Source organism: Tetrao urogallus (assembly GCF_951394365.1).
Source record: "Tetrao urogallus genome assembly, chromosome: 11".
NCBI lineage: Eukaryota > Metazoa > Chordata > Aves > Galliformes > Phasianidae > Tetrao > Tetrao urogallus.
Window position 1 is genome coordinate 1,800,269 of NC_136824.1, and position 21,827 is coordinate 1,822,095.

Sequence of the window (21,827 nt, forward strand, 5' to 3'; positions counted from 1 at the left end):
TGGAAGTTTGAGAATTTTTCACTTCACGGCAATTGTTGATTAATGAACCTCAATGGCTGCAGCCTAAAAGAGGACTTTGTTAATAAAAAATGCTAAACAGCGCAGGCGGAGTAAGGAGATACCTTCTTTGAACCTCACTGATACAAAGACGTACACAAAAAAAAGCGCTGTGAGGATGGATTTATCCCCTGTTTGCTTTCCAGTTCCGCCTCGGGCTATTTGTTCTTGTGAAAAACAATTACCAGGACAGGAGGAGAAATCAAAGAATCACAATCTAGCTGGAAAGACGAGAGCACTTGGGAAATACGTGGCAGTGATGTTTGGGACAGGAAAGTTGTCTCCCTGGGCTGCCTGCAGCTCCTCAGCACCCGCTGCAGGCAGGAACCTTCCCTCTGGGACCCGTGAGAGCTGTGGCTGTGTTATTTTGGGGTGCCTATGGCAGACAGGGGGATGGGAGGGGAAGGGAGGGGGAATTCGGGCTGTGTATTTCGGGAGGCCGCACTGCAGGCAGAGGGAAGAGCTTTGCTACAAAAATTACATGGGCAGAGAGATGCCCAGGCAGTGCTGGCAGTGCTGCTGTGTCCAGTCTTGGTGTGAGGGGTGGTTAAATGCGAGGAAGAAACTGCATTTTGCTGTGGAATGTCCTTTCCGTCTATCAGCTGCTGAGAAAGAAACAAGAATTGTGCGCTTTTATTAAATCCTGCATTTGGATCCTGCCTCTGTGATAAGGAACAGGCTATAAATCATTGAGTAAAACAGTAGTAAATCATCATCCAGGCTATCAAAGCTTCTTGGTCTTTAATAGATTTTCAGCCTCCACTATCTCACAAGCACCATCCAAAATGTCACCCAGATCCATCTCCCCAAGGCCTTATTTTTCATTTGGGGCTGGTCTGAATTCACAGCAGATCCAATGCAGTGTTTATCCCAGACAGGTTTTCAAGGCCCACAATGCCTGCAAACTTTCATTAGTTAGCCTTCAGCACGTTAATAACATGGGATGTGGATGAAACCCTTTCTCCCTATCCCAGTTTTCAGCAGACCTCAGCACAAAGCTGCTCACTTCAATTGCTATTTGTACCAGATGTTCATTTATCCACAGTAAACCAATGTAGATAAGGCTTTCTATGGGTTTATGCATATTAGCGAGTCGGTCCAAACCCCATGTACTCTGCAAGATGACATGAACAAAGTATGATATCACTGTTAAAAGATGCTTTCAGCATGCTAAGATGAAACAAGAAGCAGGGAGTTGCTATGGGATGCAGCTAAGGAAGCCAACACGCTCACAGTAGATCTCACCTTGCAGTGAGGAGCCCGGAATGCTGCCTGTGGACTTGTTGCTTGTATGAAATCCATCAGTGCAGGAGCTGGCTGCCAACCTGAGTTTGTATAGAGCACACCTGGGCCTCAATCTCAAATGCAGCTTCCGTGTTGCATCAGGTAATGTAAACAGAAGAAACAATACCGTCCTCCCACTGCTTCTTCTGTGAGATGGAAGTTTTTCCTCCAATACCACCTTTGTGCAATGAACATGCAGCCAACTGGCAGCGCCATACTTCGTTTTTTCTCTCTTGGCCACATCCCAATCGTGTTGCAGAACTCAACTTCAAAGGCAAAGCCGTGGGATAAAGGGCTCCCTCTGCCATGCCAAGAATGCTTTCCTTAGACAGGTTGAGAGGAGATGATAAGTTGGAAGAAAAAGAAATATCTTTGGCAAACCTGGTTCCAACAGTTTTACTGTCGAGATGTTAAAGAAATAAAATAAATAGCAGAGGGACTGCAGAACATCTCCAGCTGTGGGATGCAGATACTCTTTATCCTCTTGTGAACGTCCAGTAATATCAGCAAAGATACCTCTCCAAATCCATCCATGGCTTAATTTCATGGGATGAATGCTTTGAGACTGAAACAAAACTCACTTTTGTTTTTGCAGGGAATAGTCAGATTCGAGAGACAGAATCAGATCAGTGTGTGGCAATGGGACAGGGCTGGTCCCACTGGACTGCAGCTCACAGAGCTCATGGCTGCCCACTGGCCTGCTGCTGGAGGTGGCTAAAGCAGCTACGAGTGCCCAGCGCCTTCTTCTTCCAGCCCGCTGCCAATTCCAAGTGTTCAACAACAATGCAGCCATTTCTCCTGAGCAACACCTATAATTTGAGTCACTGGGACATTTCCTTTGGCATTTTGAAGTATATGGAAAAGAATGTGAAAACCTTTCATTAGCCACAGGCACGCAGCCGCTGTCAGAATCACTCAGATGTGCCTTTAAAAGTTTTCCAAAAAACATATTGATGCCTCCTAGTTGCTGGGCAGCCAGCAATACTGGAAAGCGTGACCATGAACAAAGCACTGATTTCTCCATCCCGAATACACAAGAACAACTTACAACAACTCATCCTCTCTAGAGGGATTTAAAGACCAGAACATCATGATTAAACCTCTGGCCTTCACAAAATGTCACCTGTGCTGTCTCACAAAGGCAAGAGGGGTCCCCAGCCCCCAGGAGATGGAAGCTCCTTTTCCCAGGATGGGCACACAGCAGAGGAGTTGCAGTTTTCTGTTGGCTGTCCCTGTCTTTTTTGGAATGACCTGCAGCCCGTCCAGCTCACACGATCTTGTTACTCCGCAGAGAGTTGTGAATATCTGTCCATGTTCCATGGGATGGATAGAATTTGCCAGATTTTTTGTTTACTATGGAATTTCTACACAGCTTCAGGAATCCCTGTATTTTATGAGAAAACAGAGTGGCGTATCAAAACATTCTTAGTGGAGTTTTATTTATACAATTAATGGTCAACAGAATATAATGTACTTTTATGTCCTCCACCTCCTTCCCCCCAAAAACAGTTTTGTCTGACAGACAGTTTTGTGCCACAGTCTCCAGGGGTACATTAACCTCTGCAGTGTCCATGCTTGAGTTCAGAATTGGCATCATCGCTCCTTCTCCTGCAAAGAAAAATCGAACGAGCACAACACTGAGCCTCTCTTTCCCACTAGAAGGGATTCTTTCAGTTGCATCCCTTGGTGCAGCCCCACAACACAGTGGCAGTGTGAAGCTGCCCAGCATTATGCCAAGTGGGAGGGCTGCATCTGAAGGCCACCAGCAGTTTGAGGACATGAATGGCTGCGCTTCACCCCAAGGAATGCACCGTGCCCGACACGGACCAGGACAGCATCAACAGCCCTTGCAGAGCAGCACAGAAAAACCGTTTCTGTATGAACGTTTTGCCAGTGCTGCTCATGGATCTGTGGCTCTTCATGTGTTGTGGCTCTTCTGTCTGTTGTGGATCCCAGCCTGGAAGCCCTGCCAGAGCCATGTGCAGGAATTCAGACACTGAGTGTCCAGCCTTGAGGGCAATTTCCAGCCCTGTGTTTGTTACAGGAGATCAAAATCTGCAGCGGTTTTGCAGCGAGCCATTTGTGCTCCTGGTATGTTGGTCACCATGCAGTGCAGAATGGTCATCCCACTTTTCTTCCATGAGTTGGGGCTGCTCAATGGTGCTCAACATCGGGGCCAAGAAGGAGCAAACGAGAGCTGCAAGAAGCCAAGGAAGCAAGATCTCTGAGAACAGATCTCAACAGCAGCCTTGCTCAGATCTGCAAATGGCAATCCCCTCCAAGGATTTCCCAGCCAGGTTTTCCCAATGCGTTTTAGCTAAACTGGGTTAGAAAAGGAGAAAACCAATATGAAGATGTCTACACTGAGGCTGTCTAGGAGTTTAATTAGATCAATTTGAAACTGATTTAGTTAAACCAGTGAATGTTTCATAATGTGGACCAGACTTTGAATTTCAGGCACATCAAACCTCATTACATGCATGCTTTATTATAGCAGCGCTTCCCTCCATGTCTCACGGTGTATTCCTGCCTCTTGAGGTTTGGGCTGGAATGCCAACTCATTTTAATGCAGTTCAGACATTTTAAAGCTTTGCCGAGCTAGCCCCAAAACAACCACTGATAGTAGGTGGCAAGCCCCCTGAAATGATTAGGGTTTTACTCCAGGATAAAAAGATATTCGGTGAAAAATAAAGCAAAACTGATGAGAACAGGATAAGCATTAAGGGAGACAAGGCGTATGCTGCAGTGAAAAGTGGTTGAGCTCAATGACTCAACACTAGTTACACTTAAAAATATGTCTTCGCAGGATGCTGGTGACTGTGCATGTCATGTCAGGGCTTTCTTTCCTTTAGAGTCTCCCACTTTTTGCTCAGGTGTTGGAGCCACATTTCCACTTTCTCATTTCAGCATCCCTCCTGCTCTGCACTCCCCCCTCGGTTGTTGAGTCCACGGTGCCCAAGCTGTGGGCACAGCTGGCACACTCCCTGAGCCTGCTTTTGATCCTTTCTGCTCCTGATTCAGCCAAAGGACTTTTGCTAAATTCCTCTATAAACAGTGGGCTGAGGGCACAAACTGCAGCACGTGCTTAGAGCTGAGCCCTGGGGGAAGGCCATGAGTGGGTTTGTAGTTGGGTATGGCCACTGTCCCCCAGCCTTAGCCCTGTGTAGAAGCAAGAGCAATGTGTGCTTCTCTCCATGACCAACCAGCTCTAAGAGACCCTGTTTTGAATAAAGCAAATTGCTGCTCCCTCCATACGGTGATCTGAAATTCAACGCAGAACACGAACCAAACCAGACCTCTCTTTCCCTGTGGCACATCTTTAATTTTAAGGAGAGATGGAGCAAAAAAAAAGAAAAAAAAGAGGCAAAAAAAAAAAAAAGAGGCAGAAAAGTATCCATTCAGGAGCTCCAAGCTCTACCTGTAGCACAATTCAAAGCAGTGTTCACATACCTGAGCTAACAACCAGTACTCCAGCCTTGTAACAAGCCCATAGATATTTCTGCAATCAAAGAATCAAAGCCCTTCTGCCCTCAGAAATGCCCCGTGCATAAAAAATATTTCCAAGCAGGCAGCAGGATCCCACAGCAGCCATGATGCCAGGCCTTGCACACCCAGAGCCGTTCCCATTCGAGCAGTGCTGGGCTGTTTGCAGCACTCACACTTTTCCTTTTCACAGCTCAGTGAGTGCTGGGGTGGTTGCACGAGTTCGCCTGCTACCAGTTACCATTTCAGAGTCTTTGGTGATGTGTTCTTGGGATGCTTCTCAGGCTGTGGGATGATCATTTGGGATGTTTTTCTGTTTCTAATATGCGAGCAGGGTTTTTCCTTTGTCTCAAAAGAGAAAGACGTAGAGGGGAGATGTGCATTCTCTGCCAGCTGGTCCCAACAGAACAAAATGAATCATTGCAGGGAGGTTCTCTGGTGAGCACTTAGTATTTTACTTAGATGGGCTTGGAATTCGTTTTAACTTTACTCCAGATTGACAAACACTACAATGTTTGGCCATAAAAGTAAGCACTCCAGTTAGCTGAGCTTCCTGTCTGACCTGAGCTATGTAGGGATGAATACACCTCCTGGGATCCCACAGGTTATACCAACCTCACAGTTTCTACAAATCCAATGCATTGCCATGATCTTGTTTGTAGTTTTAAACTTATCCCTCTGTGGCATCCAGCAGCGCTGCAGCTGGTACCAAAACAGACCGGAGCCAAGCAGAGAGCTTCAGCATTGCTGCTCAGCCAGGTTTGTTTGTAGGACACCAAGGAACGGGAGGAAGACAGCAGGGAGAAGGTGGATATCTCCCTTCAGATGAACCAAAGGGGAGAAGCCCTCAGTGCTGGGGCTCTTTGCTGGGGCTCCGTGCCCAAACAGTGGGGAAATGGCGCATGGGGATGATGCAGGTGTGGGGAGTGCAGCTCTCGGATGCTCCTGCAGCCCCAGGAGGAGCAGAGCTGTGGGCACAGGGCAGCAGGGCTGGGCTTGGGCAGCCAAGAGGACACTGTTTGCTTTGGATTTTGTGCCTGTGTTTTGCTGCAACGCCCCAGGAAGGCACAGCAGGGAGCAAACTGACCAGTCTGGTGAACTTTTTATATTCCTTTTGGCCTTTTATTATCTTGAGAAGTGGAGGATTTTTTTATTTTATTTTTAAACATAGCTAAAGAGCTAAATTAGCATTTTGGCAAGGGAAACAAGCCTGTAAGGCGGCAGAAAGGGAAGCAATTGTTACCTGGAGCCAGAACCAAACAGAAAGTCAGGCAGAAATCCCACCAGACCCCATGCCCAGCCTGTGAGGAATCCCGTCCCCAGGGATGGAGCACAACTGGAGCTGAATGTCACACAGCACTGACACAAACTGGCACGTCCCTCATGGTCCTACTGAGGCCACATTTGGCTTAACGTCTCCAAATCCCATTTGATCCCAGTTACGGAGCCCATGGACAGAAACACTTCACAGCTCCCCTCCTGAGAGGTGACCCCAGCCCAGTGAGTCCATCTTGGCAGGGTCTGCAGCTGGACAAGCTCTGTCCAAGAAATACCTGGGAGCTGAAGCCATCATCCCCTGCCCCTCGTGCTCACACAGCCATCGGCAAAGCCTGGCTTCAGCCCCCATCAACACCTCTTTCATGGTCAAGTTGTTCAGCTCCATACAAATAATCTTATTTGTGTATTGATGTGAGACAATACTGATACCCAGTGGCTGATTAAGTTAATTACACTTGAGTAAATATCCCTCTTGGTCACCTTTGGGGCTTTACCCCAAAGGCCTGGGTCCCGTTGACTTTGCAGCCCATGGGACATTCACTTCCCACTCAGTTTGGATAATCTTCTATCCAGGATTGCTGCTAGGAACTGTTTTGACTGAGAACCAAGTGCACGTTATACCTATTTTGCAGAGTCAAAACATCAGCTAAGGCAAAGAGTGAACACTTTAATCATTCCAGCATGTCATTTGCATTTGCTTTGGCTAACAAATGTCAGAAAGACATCATCCAAAATGAAGCTCAGTCCTGCCGAGGTCATGTTATGCCTTTTTAGCAGCAGCATGCTGCACCAGGGTATCAGTTTAAAAGGCAAACAGGTATGTTTTATCAATTTGCAGCAGGAAAACCTATGACTTCACAGGACAAGAAAAACTTGGCTTAGTGTGAATCAAGACTCAAGGCAAAACGCTCTGCAGCCCTCTGTGAGAAAGCTGCTATTTATTTTACCATCAATATTTTCCCTCCCCAAGTGTATTTAATTTGAAAGAATTAATGAACAGCAGAAACAAATCCCTGTATACCACCAACATCAGGCAGCACACAGACCGGCCGCAAGCTAGCGGGTGAAGGTTGGAATTTATCAAAACATGATAGAATAAACTACTTAATTATGTTAGGGTGATTGCCAGCATGCAACAATCCTGGGAGCAGATAGTTTCTCAGTTTGGCCTGAGGGTAGTGGCAGTTCAGCATTCATAGCTTTACCTATTCATTGCAGTCTCATGAACCTCATTAGGGATCTGGTACTCCAAAGGCTGCCTGTTTTCCTGCCTGTGCTGATGAGCTTTGATGAAATAGGCCCAGTGCTGCTGCCTGGACAGCCCTGCAGGGCTCTGTTGGTGCTTGGCAGTATCTCTCTCTGCACAGCCTGCCTTTCAGTATTAGCACTGATCCTCGACGCACCACAATAAGGGCAGCTATGAAACAATGGCTTTTAAAACACTGCATGTGGTATTAGGAATATCAGCAGAGCATGGCTTTTAGCAAAAATTTTGTATATCGGGATCAGATTTGCACGGGATCAGATTGGCCAAGCTTTACTCTTTGCTCATCCACTAAAACCGACTCCACAAATCCAAGCTCAGTGCTACAATTAAAGGTTTCTGTCTTTCAGGGAATTCATCTTATCACATCCATGTAAGGAGCAGTGAGAAAGGAAAGGGTTTGCCTTTAGTCTGCTTTGCAGGGGGATTGGAAGTCCCTGTCCTGTTTGGCTGCCAGGACTGTGCCATCAAGCTGGTAGAGCTGCACAGTGCCAGGACTGTTGTGCTGTCACCAGGTCTGGTCTCTGCACTTTGCAGTGGTATTACTTGCTGCCACACTTGCTCCGTCGCTGGCTGGTTATGACCTGCTCTGATGCTCTCTATCACAGAAACACCCCAAAATTATGTTTTCTTGGTTTTGTTGCCTCTTTTGATTTCAAGCCCCTTTCATTAAGTGTTTAGAGAAATCCCACGTCCCATCCCTGAGAGTGCCCATGAAACTTAACACCAGAGACAAAAGGTCTTACTTAATTACAGTAGAAGTTTTTTTTTCTACCAGCATAAACTGGAGAAAGGTAATTTCCACAGCTGTATTATTTACCCCAGATTTCACTAAGGCTGCTTTTATAGCAGTGCTAGAGGTTAAATCCACTGTTATTTCCGACATGGCCTGACTTTACGTTACAGTGCATAATATTTATTTAATCTCAGCAATAAAAAGATATACCAGCAACACTGTTCTAAAGAAAAGAAAGGAAAGCAAAATGGAAGGGAAGGGAAGGGAAGGGAAGGGAAGGGAAGGGAAGGGAAGGGAAGGGAAGGGAAGGGAAGGGAAGGGAAGGGAAGGGAAGGGAAGGTAAGGGAAGGTAAGGGAAGGGAAGGGAAGGGAAGGGAAGGGAAGGGAAGGGAAGGGAAGGGAAGGGAAGGGAAGGGAAGGGAAGGGAAGGGAAGGGAAGGGAAGGGAAGGGAAGGGAAGGGAAGGGAAGGGAAGGGAAGGGAAGGGAAGGGAAGGGAAGGGAAGGGAAGGGAAGGGAAGGGAAGGGAAGGGAAGGGAAGGGAAGGGAAGGGAAGGGAAGGGAAGGGAAGGGAAGGGAAAGGAAGGGGAGGGGAGGGGAGGGGAGGGGAGGGGAGGGAAGGGGAGGGGAGGGAAGGGGAGGGAAGGGGAGGAAGGGGAGGGAAGGGGAGGAAGGGAAAAAGAGAAGACAAGGTGAGAAGAAGACAAGGAGAGGAGAGCCTCCCCCCACCCCTGGGGCTAGCTCCTTTGGGCTAGCAGCATCCCTATCCTAATGGAATGCCAGAGGACCGACTGCTCCCTAGGGCCAGATCAACCCATCCACTTGCATTTTCCTTTCTGATGCAGTAGGGTGTTCCCAGACTTGGCAGCATCCTCACTGCAAGAATTCATCTGGCATTTTGCTGGTAGAAAAGGAAGCAGCTCTCTTTCAAAACTTGCAGGCAGGAATGAGCTGCATGTCCTTCGTGCCTCTTGGAGAACTATAGATAGTGGTTCACAGCGGGTAGGGTCAGTATAAATAGATACAGAATCTCTGTATAAAAAAGTACTCGTTGCTCTGGCTTGGCAAAGTTTCTAATGAAATCTCCCACAAACTGCGTCATAACATCGAGAGGATTTTTCTCCCTGTAATTGAACAGTGCTCTTGCCTGCGTTCCCCATCCCGCCCTCCAGTGCTCTCCACTCTGAAAATTCCTTTGTTCAGCCTAAAGAGACATTTCATTAAATAAGAAATAATTTTGGGGAGAGGTAATTACAGTCCTTTTCAGACGGATGATATGTAGCTGTTCTGTTTTCCCTTCTGTTAGCAAAAACAAAGAGGATCTCGGTGACCTTCATTAGGTGTCAGCTCCAGCCACCCTCACCACTGGGAATCTGAATCATGTCAGTTAATCAGGCTGCATGTGTTCTACCAAACGACTGGAGTTAGGTTGGAAGCAAAGATTTATGCGGTCACGCTCCATGCCTGCATGATGATCGATCCTCCCACCCTGAGCTTGGAAAGGGCTACTTTTTCACACTGGCTCAAGATGATCCTAATTCTGTTTGCTTCCCTGTAAGCTCAGTACATGGGAAGAAAAAGGCCCAACGTGCAGAGAAGTGGGAGGGATGAGGCAGAGCCCCGTGCTGCCCTGCCCCAGCTTGGTGTCAGGGGAATCACACCCCTATAAAGTGCGAGTAGCACAAACCTGAACCCATTCCAAGGTGCATTCTGATCGTCTGCTTATTGCATGTTTGCCAAGACATTATAACCAGCCTTCTATATGTGTGTGGGGTGGGTTAATGCCAGAAATCACTGCCTTTTTAGTTAATGAGACACTTCATCAAGGTCTGTTTTTCATCTGCATTTCTTTTCCTGCTAAGTGCTTTACTGAGCTTTACTTTACAAACCAAAGCAATTAGCAGGGCTGCTAACAAAGCCTGCTGATGTACCAAGCTCAGAGCCACCATCCTACCATGGATGGTCTCCGATGCTGCACACAAAATCCCACACCATGAGGCACTTTCTGGCACATCTCCTCTAGATCTATGTGTTTGTCTGCTCTAAAGCCAACAAATGTTTAATTTAATAAGCTTGTTGATTCAAATGCAGCAGCAGTATGACCTGGAACAGATGAAAACAGTGGTGTCACAGATGTGATGTTTGGGTACCTGTGATATTTGGGTACCTGCAGTGCTTGGGTACCTCTGATGTTTGGGTACCTGTGATGTTTGGACACTTGTGATGCTCAGGCTCTGCTGACAGAAAGGACTGACTCTCCTCTCCTTTTCCACACAAAGCTGAAGCCAGACAAACAGGTTTCTGCATCTTCAGGTCAGACAGCTATGGGCTGCTGTGGCAGGCTGTGATTCTCTGCTTTGCTCTCTCATCTCAGTCTGCTGCTTTAAATCCTAGAGCTGCCTTTCAGTTGACACACCTCTAGAAGCCATGGTGTGAGTGCCCATGGAAAGGAGAACGCACAGCTTTCTGCCTGCAGATTACTGCCCTCTCTGCTCTTTTGGAAGTCAAAATCTGGCTGTCACTTCGCAGGCATCACAGCAAAGCACAAATATAACACAGGAGAAGGAAATGCAGCACTCAGCTGCTGAAAACCCAACAGGGAGTTGGGCAGGAGCACCTGAGCAACATGCACCATTCATATAGCCCCTCCTCACCGCCCTCCTGCTCCAGTTGTCCGGAAGCCTTGCACCAGGATCAAGCACTACTGACACTGTCCCAGCAAGCAAAGCCTAACTACTCAAGATTTTAGTATATTTATGCAATCCAGGTTGGCTCTGGGCCCACGCTCGCTTTATTTATCTAATGTCTGTGCTGTAGGCGATGAATTCATAGAGAAGGTATTATTAGAAGACAACACGCATAAAGGGGAAGAAAAAGAAGTGAGAAGTCCGGTGCAGTGAAGCATCCACAGCCTTCTGCAGAGCCAGTGAGGGAGCAGGGGCCCTGCTGCAGCCCTGCCTGCCCCACGGGGCACAAGGAGGATGGGGATTGAAAGCAGCCTGATGCTCACAGAATAAGAGGCCTGACAGCAGTCTAATTAATTATGTAAGGAAATATGTAAAATGAAAATTAATTCCATGAAACATGTCCATGGAAATCATCCTGGAACCTTAAATCAGCATTTCCGCAACAATTAGAAATTCCTTTAGGACCTTTTTAATGTGGAAAGGGATTTTGAGTCACTGTTTCGAGTCACGTTGTCAGAAACAGCTGTTTCCTAGAAAGAAAAGCACCTAAAGAGACTGCTATCCAAGTAACAGAACATAGGTGTCCAACCAACAGTATCAGGAAGGGAAACGCTCCGCAGCTGCCACCATGACACAGTGTTAATGCTGCTGTGCACCACGCTGCACAGACACGGGTAACAGCCAGTGCATCAGAAAGGCACTGTGATCATCATGGGTGAGGATGAAAAAATGAAATTGTAGTACACCTTCCCATCATTTTTCCCATCACTATTCATTGTGGACCGACACCCCTTCCATTCAGGTGGTCTCACAACTGCATTAAACCTGATGCTTTAAGTTTTGCCATGAATACAAATGTCAGCACAAATGAAGTTACAGTGGTTTTCTACCCTTCGTTTTGATATCTGGTTTTATTTGATGGCCAGGTTTCTCTCCTGAACCCTTTACCTGGCTCTGAAGCAGAATAAGAAAAGCTTCAGGTAGAGCATGGGCTAAAACACTGCCTGTGAGCATTGCTGACCAGACCATTATCTGATCAAAGCCATTTGCCACAGAGCACAAACTGCCAAAGAAAACTCCATTTGTTACGTGCTGATGTTACCTCCAGACTACAAAGCAGGGCTCTCTCACACAATCCCAGACAGTTCATTTTTTAAAAAGCCACCTCTGAGCTTGTCCTGCTTCAGGAGCAAAATATCACCTCCTATGTGTCACTGCAGAAACTGAATTTGAGCCTTACCTTCATACCTCACTACGCTTCCTTCCCCCCCTTTTCTTTCTGTAAGCTCTAGACAGGGGGAAAAGTGCAATGTAAGGAACTCACATTGCTGGGGCCTTAGTAATATCCGTCAGTAAACCTGTAATTAGATAGGGAGTAGTATTAATCTTGTGCATTGCCTGAGGGACTCTGCCAACATCCAGCAAAACCTCTATTGATGAGGAAGGATTCCAAGCATGCCTGTATGAAAAATGAAAGAGATGAAATATTTACTTACTTTACCTTTCCCTCAGCCGCTCTGTTCTCCACCAAGAGTTGCCTGGGACCCCAGCAGGCTCCTAACATCACCCCCTTAATGCAAAGCTGCACACAGCTCAGCCTTTCCATTCCCCCGATGCCTGTTGGAACAGGTACTTCAAGGAAAGCTCAGAGCGTGGTACTTTCAGATGCACCGCTTTCTTTTTTAAATTTAAAATGTGTTCATGGAATGAGAATTGTTAATGAAAACAAAGATATTGGTCAGCTGTGATAATGAAAGTCAGAGCCTTCTCATCGTACTCCATGATTCATAGCTCAAATCTCATTAATCTGGCATCAAAGACGTGATTTATAGACGTTCTTTTTCTTTATACTCCACCCTTGTTTCCTGGATGAGAGGGAATAAACTGTTTAAAACAGAGGTGGGGATTTTTCTCACATGACTCTGTATGGGGAGGGATTTCTATGGCCCATTGCAAACAGCTCAAGCACCCCCCCAAAAGAGTTTTCCCCTTGAAAAGGCACTTAATAAAAATAAGTGACATTGTTTCTATTGTATTTAATCGCCAATTTCACCACTTCCTGTGACTATTTTTCTACTTTTTCTTTGTGTTGTTTGGTTGTTTGTTTTTTTTTTTTCCCAGCAGTCTCTTTATTGCAATTATTTGATTGTTGAAAACAGAAAGGAGAGATCAATAGATGGAAAGTGCTCACAGGTCCTCTCCATAATTGTTCACAACTTCCAGCAGAAAACAGATGTGAAAACTTTTTAGAAATGTGGAAAGTAGAACAGAGACAGCTTTGCATTTTTACTCCTTTGAGGCTTGCTATTTTATTTCTCAGATCACTTCGGGTTTGAAATGAGAAATGCGTACCCTGTCAACTCCTATTTCCCTGGTTACCTTGTTTTAGGGCAAAGTAAAATCCTGGCTTTGGACCTTGGTACAAATGTGAGTGTACAGGATAGTTAGCATTAATTGTGGACGTAAGTGCTTTGCATATCAAGGCCAAACTGCTGTGCAGCTGGAAGGCTCAGAACTGCAGGCTCTGAACCACCCAAACCCCCTCTTTGCATGTGCCCAACAGCACGGCGTTCTTCAGTCCTATTCACATTCATTCCTCATCTTCAAACACTACCAAGTGTGAATGCCATATCTGCTGGGACTCTGAGGAGAAATCCCACCTGCCTACTATGCTTACAGTGAGGAAATTCCACCCACTATGTCACAATCATCATTTTCAGTATTCATCTTCTCAATTAAAAAAAAAAGGAGTAGGAGCCATAGAACTGAACGGAGTCCAGCATGTCCCATGTACCCAAAGAATCTCCACAAAGCAGCTCCACAGCTGAAGCATGATTCCAGCACAGCCCAGGACAGGACTTAGCAAAAATGGGCCAGCCTCACATTCTGCAACAAATATTTTCCCTCTGGGGAAACGGCAGGTTCTGAAGCCTGCCCATTGCAGCAGTGTCACGGAAGCTCATTAAAGCAATTCTCAGGATTAGTCAAGCCAGTAAATGCAAACTGTAAGTAAGTAAATGCCAGTCACTTTGCCAAAACTATGATATTATTACCAAGGGATTTACGCTGTGGTGGCCAAAGCTTTTCCAACAAAGCATTGTGCTGCTACTCCATTGACTGAAACTGCTCTTCCAAAGTAGACTGGGACCAGATATATACTATAATTACATGATTTTATTTCATGCTCAGCCTGTTTGAAAGACTCTGAGAGCATGCAGAGCCAACCAGGAAATACCTGAGCGCTTCCAAGAGTAGGTATGGCTAAAAGGAGGATTTCCTCTCCATCCCTCATCACTTCAAATACATTCCCCCAGCCAGCCCAGGTGGCGCACTGGGTGCTCCGCTGCATGGTGCCATTGCTGAGCTAGCCTGGCCAACCTCTCTGCTCACCATGGCTCTTCCCAGAACTCCCATTCTCATTCTCTGCCATGGAAGGTGTAAAGGCACTGGCACAGCTGCCCAGGGCAGTGGTGGAGTCACTGTCCCTGGAGGTGTCCAAGAACCATGGGGATGTGGTACTGAGGGACATGGTGAGTGGGCATGGTGGGATGGGTTGGGGTTGGACTTGGGGATCTCAGAGATCTTTTCCAATTTTAATGATTCAGTGGAAGCACGGGGCGCTGCAGCTGTCCCTGCAGCCTCTGCACTGCAAAACAATCTAGACTAACCAAACTTGTCAGGGTCCATAAATGCTCCACTGGATTTTCCCTGCAGGAAAAGTGTTAGCTTAAGTGTCCTCGCTAAATTCTGAGCATAAAGCTTTATTAGCAATACGGCCGGACAGATCATTAGAATCAAATATTTGTGTCCAAAGAATTCAGTCTCTATAAAAATCGTTCTGAAAGCCTTTGAGCCCTCTAAAATTCCAGATGCCATCCTACTATTACAGGGCTGCATTTGCCTAGAGGCAGCATAGCAAGAACTAAACATTGATCTTATACTTAAATCTTTTGCTAACTGACTTTTCTGTCCCAGATGACTATTTGGGGAATCTGATATGAAATTAATTCTTGCATAGCACGAAGATGACAGAGACTGCTTTGACCAATAACAGTAATAGTACAGGTTGATGGAGTAGTGCATGTTCAATAGTTACTGAATTCTCACCACTATGCTACAAAGCTCTAAGGGACCAGACATCACCACCAACCAGTTGTCACATCACCAGGTGAGCAGCAGTTCTTCAGCAGCACACAGCAAGCAAAAGAAGGTTTTCAGGTTGGGATGTTGACATTTGTAATGGCACATCCTACAGCCAGGAAGCCTGCAGCAAATCTCTTCCCATGGAGGTGCTGGCACAAAGGACATTTGGTGGCCCAGCTGCACACAGCTCCCATCACATGAGAAGTGCACGCTACAACACATGAGATGGTTCATGTTCACAACTCAATGGTTCTGGCATTATGGCAACGACATCTTCAACAGGCAGAACTAACAAAGCCTCATTTTCCACTCATCTGACTCAATCTTCTCCACCCCCTTTTCACCATGTGAATCTCTGATGTTCAAATAAAGGCGAGCCTCCTCCTTCGGCACAGTACTAGCAGGGGCTCTCCCATCCATTCCCCTGCCACCTGTTTTCCCCAAACTTGTAGGAACACATCCCTATTTGAGATCTTCACTCTTTTGCTAAATTTGGTTGAAATTGGCCAGTGAATTCAAAAGCTATTAGACACACACATACACCCCCAGAGGCGGTGTGATCATACAAGACTCATTTCCTTAGGATATTAGGCAAAAACGCCTAGTTGAAAGCTGTTTGATGTTTGGTGCAGCTCTCTCCATTTCCTGGTTCTGCGTGAAATGCCAGGCAGAACCAAAGACATCACAAGTAAAAGCCCATCCCCAGCAGACTGTTATTAGCTTTGTTTCTGGAGCAGCCCTTGGATGGATATCACAACAGCACCTCCTCGCCCTCCGGGTCTGCGTGCCCTGTACAGATCTGTGGGTGGCATCTCCCGAGGATCGCTCCCCTGCTTGCAACAGCATCAGCACCAGCCTGCGTGCCTTCAGTTTGCTGCTCAGGTCACAGTATGAACACCATCACTCGTATTGCTCTCGTGAGCGTGGTTGTTAGGAGGAGCACTGCTCTGGATTAGCACTAACGTTACATTGCGATTTTGCTCCAGACAGACAAATCAATTTAGAAACATCCACTGATCTACCAATTTAATTGATTTAGACAGTCAAACTTATTTAGAGAAAATGATGGAAACTCAGATTTTCTGAAGATTTAATGCCAAGGACACCATGCGTATAAGTCCCAGCAAGGCTCAGGTCACTGATGCTAACTGTGGGTGAATGACAGCCACAAGAATACTAGGGAAAGAGAAATGAGAAATAAATGGGCTGACTGTCCACGTGGGACCTCGTGCGACCAGTCCTGGGGTCACTGCCTGCTCTGGAAGGACTGGGCTTCACAGAATCACAGAATTGTAGGGGTTGGAAGGGACCTCCATAGAGTCCAGACCCCCTACCAAAGCAGGTTCCCTACATCAGGCTTGAATTGCTGTCATGGTTATTTCAGGGAACTTCCACTCTGGCTATGCCCTCAGCAGCTGGAGATGGCTGGCACTCCTGCTGTAAGGCATGGCTTCAGGTAGTTAGCTCTAAGATAGCTTAAACTCTAAGCCTGTTCAGAGCAGAATTAACTTAAGCCCTTAACCCCAGAGACACAAAAGAAATGCTGATCCCAAAGCCATATCCTCCTTTCCTTTCACATTCAAATCCCTGCTTCTTGGAGATGCTGACCCATCCCAGCACATCATTCTGCTCAATGGGAGTTGAGGCTGCTCAGCAGATTGCAGGACCAGACCTGTGCTGTCTCCAACTGCCACAGCACCTGCAGAACCAGCTTTGGAAAGAGCAGCACGGAGCCTGGGTCTGAGCTGGCAGCCGGACCCACGGAGGGACGCAGCAGGTCCACGCTCCACTTAATTACATTAAATAACACCTTCTGGTAGCTACACAGATCGCTTTCCCTACCACCTCTGTGCCAATTATGCTAACTGTAGGTTTCTTTTCAAAGGCGGAAGCAAAAAATAACATTCAGTTGAAACTGCAGGAAGAAACTTCAGTGGGCAGCGGGGAGTAATTGAGCTGCCAACCTGGGTCGGGGCTCAGAGCCCTGCACGAGTGCTGCACCCAATGCACCACAGAAGCACGGGGTATCCCGAGCTGCATCGGGTCTCAACCCGAGGAGAGGCAGCATCCCGTTCAGCTTCATTTTCCCATTCTCCATCTTCCTAAAGAGACACGGTGTGTTTTTCAGATAACCACACCGCAAATGGAGAGCTATTCAACCACAAAGATCTATTTTAAATTAACGTTAGCGATCTAGCTGAAACCCACAAAACCAAGGAAAAGCTCCAAAGCTGCTCTCCCCACTGTAAGTCTACGTGTGAGATAAGAACACTGCAGTTTTTATTTCAAAACCTCTTGGGCGAACACTGCTATCTCCTGCAGCTGCAGAGCAGACGGAGGTGGGTGGATGCAACCACAAACCTGAAATTTCCCAGCTTTCATTTTCAATTCAGTTCCTTAAAGTTCTTGGGGGGGAAGGGAAGGGATGGGCTTTGGGGTTGGGTTTTTTTTTTGGTGTGTGTGTGTGTGTTTTTTTCTTTTTGTTTCTCTGCCAATTTAAACCTTGTTTTGTTATCCTCATTGCTATGTTTAGGCCTCTTTCCAAAGACCGTCTCCCAAAAATTAAGAGAGAATTTTATTACTACATAGACGAACTTCAAAAAGGGATCTGATAGTGGGGGACTTTTCAACCTTGCTTAATAAGATCTAATGACTGGAACTTGCAACTTAGACATATTCGACCTTAAATTAAGATGTAATCTTCTAGCTGTGAGGGTAATGACATACTGGAACAATTTCTCATGAGGCATGTTGCTCAGAAATCTATGCTGAAATCAGATAGCTTTGTAAAATCCAGTTTCTAATTCAGGGTCTGGGTGAAGGTACAGGGGCTGGAGGTAGATCGAAGGGGACAAGATGGAGCTGGGTGATTATATGGGCTTTAGGGCTGGCAATGTCCCATTGTGCTGGCTAAGAGCCAGCAGCAATGCTTGGAGAAGACAAACACCCCTTCATTGACTTCTGGGGGGCAGAAGCACTCATTGGTAAATAGTATGTGGGTTCCAGTGCATGGTGAGAAGAGCTGTGCCATGTTAAAGCAGCCACGGAGCTCTTCCCCAGGTGCTTTCTGGAGGCATTAGCAATGACAGACCATGGCACTGCAAAGCACTCACCTTACTCTATCTTCCCTGTATGCAAATGTCAGATATGGAGACAGGTGCTGTGCAGGCTGGCATTAAATATCTGATCCCAAAGAGCCTGCTGGAGGCAGAGCAGAATGCATCGCAGGTGTCTGTATCGCACAGCAATGGTTCTGATGCACCAGCACCCTAATTCATCCATGCACCTATACTTGTGCCAGGAAAGAGGAGGTAAAACTGCTTATCTTGAAAGACCCATAGGACCCTCAGCTGTCCTATTACAGAGCAGAGAACCTGCTCTCCATGGCAGAACATGCTGTGCCATGTGCAGGACTCGTGGCCATGGCTGCAGATAAGAACTGCCCCATTACACCGCATCATCAGCAGGGTTGGGTTTCACAGCTCCTGGCTGCCCACACTTACATGTACACACTGCCCTGCTCCTGGCCCCTTGCTTCTCCCTCCCCGTACCTCCAGCTGCCTTTAGGACTCCACACATCTTTCTCATTTTTAACATGTTAACTCAGATTTGTTTTGTTGCGCTGTGTTTTGTTTTGTTCATTTTGTTTTACCAGCTACAGCCAAGCAAATGGATAACTTGGAGAAGGATCCCTGGAGGCAAGACTTGTGTAAGGACAGAGCTAACCCTGGTGGGCTCAGACTGCTCCTTACAGCAGTATGCAAAGTCAGGGGGAATGTACAGGGTGTTGCTTTGTTTTTCCAATTTGTAACTACTAAACATACAGAAGATATATAAAACACTTGAACTTCTCCAGGAAGGAAATTGCCCTTACATGGATTTATGAAGTGTTTTCAATATGAAAGAATACACAACAGCAGCATAAGACCAACCAAGCACAAAAAAAGCCCCAACAAAACAACAAGGAAAAAGAAGAAAAGAAGTGTAGGGTGAATGATGAGAAAAGGAAATAGAGCTGTGCTGGCATGATAGATTCAGCCCTGTCCATAACAGCACAGCATCACTGCTGAGCTCCTTCCACCTCCCCTTGTTAACATCTATACCTGCAGTTTCTTTTGCAAACACAGAAAGACAGTCTCCAAAACATTGCCATTCATGAACCATTTCTATCAAAATAACAGAGCCTGCTCCTGTTCTGCTATGCCTGAATTTGATTTTGTAGGAATTTGTGACGACGAGTCAAAATAACTGATAGATCAGCATGGTGCATATCACCAAGAAAAAGCTGAACGTGGATGTCTGAAACGTCTAACACAGATCATTCCTGCAGAACTGAGATGGTTTGGAGGTGCTCAGAATTATCTGAGCTGCAGCAGAGAAGGAGCGACGCTGGTGGCATTTTACTCTGCCAGCCCCACAGATTCCCATTATGGGCAGTAGGTGAGAAGTGCTTAATAGCCACCACCACTGCTCACTTTCCCAGCTATTTTCATTGCTTTACTGGAAGGAGAAAGACTCTCATAAATTTTAATGAAGAAAGAAGAAGTAGAAAAGTGATGGAGACTTCACAAATCACACAAAGCCCCCAGCTCATACGGGCATACCATCATTTTACAAACTGACTGCAGTCTTGTTTAGAGCTTCTGATACTGTGGGAAGGGAAAGGGCCTCCTCAGGATCCTTCCTTACAGGCAGAAAAAAGAAGAGCTGGAAGCAGGCAGGAATGTCTTCCAGTAACACATGCCTTTAGAAGGATCCGATAAATCTTGGCCTGGATTTATTTGAAAAGGAAAATTCACATAAAGACACTCCCTTGATCAACATAGCTTGAGTGGCTTATCTTTAAATCAAACCCAAAAGCTCCAAGGCACACATCTTTGAAATCTGAGCTTTAATGGCATTAAGAGACTCAGAGACCACCAGTTTCAGACTCAGATCCTGAAAAGCAGGACTTGAACCAAACTAGTTGATTGTATCCAGAACAGCATTTTTCTTTTCAACTTGGGGGAGGCTGAAGAGCAAAGGGTCAAGCAGGACTGAGATTTATTTACTGGCACTGAAACGTAAACATCAGGCATTATACTGATAACAACCTGGCCCTGACAAAGGCCATTGGCAAGGCACATTCTTGAGGAGGAAAAGTTTTGGTGGCTGTAGTTCTGTTTTGTTAGGGGGATAGAGAGTAAAGCAATTACATTTTTTAAGAAACACAGGCCAGGCTGGGAGAGAGCTGTCCTGTGCTTCACGTGGCAGCGGGTGCCGGCAGGGCAGGAAAGGTGCAGGGGTGGGCATGGGCTGCAGCTCAGCAGAGGCAGTTGGTGCAGCTCTCTGCCCCTCTTCTTTTCCCTATATGGTAAAATCAGAATTACAGCACTGGTGTTTAGAGAGCTGCTAGCTTCATGCAGCACTTCAGGGTGAGAGTTTTGTTCTCAACTACATTTACATACAGTTATGCTGCAGTATCCATCCATCCACCTCTCTACCCATCCATCCATCCATCCATCCATCCATCCATCCATCCATCCATCCGTCCGTCCGTCCGTCTGTCCGTCCGTCTGTCCGTCCACACACCCATCCATCCATCCTGCTGGCATGAACAGGAAAGAAGCATATTCCAGAGAAGTACTTCATGGAAGATCATTCCTGGGTGGGCTTTGACAAAGAACTGTACTGCATCTTAATACTCATTACTGCATTTTTATATTATATTTAATTTTGCATACTTCCTAAGTGCACTTAACACTTTTTAAAGACATTTAATTGAAAGAATAATTAATACTTGTGAAAACATACCAGAAGTCCAAAGATTCAGTGGCTTTCATGCTCAGGGACATTCACAACACCATGGATCTAAGGCGGATATCAGAGCACTGCACCAGAACTACCATTTTCTTACCATGCAGTGGAGGGGAAATTTCTTAGTTCTTATCCCTGCCTGCTCCTCTCTGCTCATGGATTGAATTGTTTACATTGAACAATTCTGAAGGAAAACACTGTTTAAACGTTTCATTGTCCTACAGGAGGGCAGTGGCTCCCTGAATGCCCTCTGTGGTCCCCAGCCCCTATCTTTTATCTGCTCCATCGTTCCAATTTTCCCCCTTTTAAAGAACCTTAACATATAGCACGGCTTGATAAATTCACGTCTCAAATTACTCGAAGAATAAGCACAATTTAATACTTTGTATATTATTTGCAGATTTTATTAACATTTGATGACAATGCGCTTTGGCTGAGAGCCCAGAATGCACAATGCACCTGTCAAAAATGAAGAGGCCTTTATACCCGTTGCTCTCCACGTGATGTCTGCATTAATCATCACAATTTGCTTTTTTTCCCCGCAAAGAAACCCCAGTTCTGAGTTTGGGCTCAGCACTGCTGAAGTTACTTATGGACAGCCCCACAGACCAAACCGCTGCCATCGCAGCAGACATCACTGCAGTGTGCCAAAAGGAGCAGCCAATCTCAGTAACTCAGCGTGGTTTGCCGCCCTGCTCTGAGGAAAACAGATGAGAAGTTATCTCAACAGGGCAAAATGCTTGGGAGAAGCAATGGAGTGTTTGCGGCAGTCACCTCTGCTGGGAGAAGCAGTGATGGTGCAATCAGCATTGCGTCTCCTTGAGATGAGAAATGAAGCAGAAGGAATGAGAGAACTGGCACAGGAGGCCAAGGCAGAAGAGCGAGGCTGTCTGTCTGGATTGCCCTTTATGGTCGTGTGATTGGATGTTTCTTTTTGAACATTTACAGTCATTTTTTATTATTAAAAAGGGCAAAGCTCATAGTTAGCCCTGTAAGCTGTCAACATAAAAGAAGCAAAGAGCTTCAGCCAGCAGCCTGTAGGATTTTAATGTATTATTAGTTAATGTGCCATGTTTTGATCCTAAGAAAAGCAAGAAGCAT